Below are 591 nucleotides of genomic sequence, written 5' to 3' on the forward strand. Positions count from 1 at the left end.
AAATTGGGAAAATATATATGAACTCTGAACTATGGTGTTATTCAGCAAAAAAATAAGAAATATTGACAATATAAATTTGCAGCCGACCCCGAAAAACTTAATCCAAATCTTTGACCATCGCTCCCAAACTCTTCCTTGCATACAAAAACGAAAAAAAGTGTAACGCGGTACTACTCCTGAAGCCACCTTCTCTAGAACCTAATACGCCTCAAATTTCAAACCTTCAATACCCTCTTCACTCCGCCATCCTCATATTCACTCCGTCTCCGATCCTCAACATCATTACCACAACCCACCCCAGCATCGCCGCGAAACAAGCAATTTCCATTTCTATATTAAACTGATCACTTACTACCACAATTTCCCCCCCCCCAAAAAGTCACCTGATGGAATGACGACTGTAAACATCTCCTGAGACTCTCTCCTTATATACTCATCGCCAGTGTTCAGCAAGTCACCCACCTCCCATATATCCTATGGATGCTTCCCTTTTTCTTAACCTTGACAATAAGCCTATATTAGCGCTTGACATTAGTCATGAATTCCTGACCGCGTAATGTTTTAGCAGGTGATGTTTTTCTTATTAATTTT

The 591-nt window shown here is 40.3% G+C and overlaps 1 pseudogene; it reads right to left on the bottom strand.

The window, feature by feature from the left end:
* LOC119582377 overlaps window positions 1-392 on the bottom strand; it is a 3418-nt pseudogene extending 3026 nt beyond the window's left edge.
* Between the last annotated feature and the right edge of the window lie 199 nt (window positions 393-591).

The sequence above is a fragment of the Penaeus monodon genome, chromosome 15, assembly GCF_015228065.2.
Source record: "Penaeus monodon isolate SGIC_2016 chromosome 15, NSTDA_Pmon_1, whole genome shotgun sequence".
Classification (NCBI taxonomy): Eukaryota; Metazoa; Arthropoda; class Malacostraca; order Decapoda; family Penaeidae; genus Penaeus; species Penaeus monodon.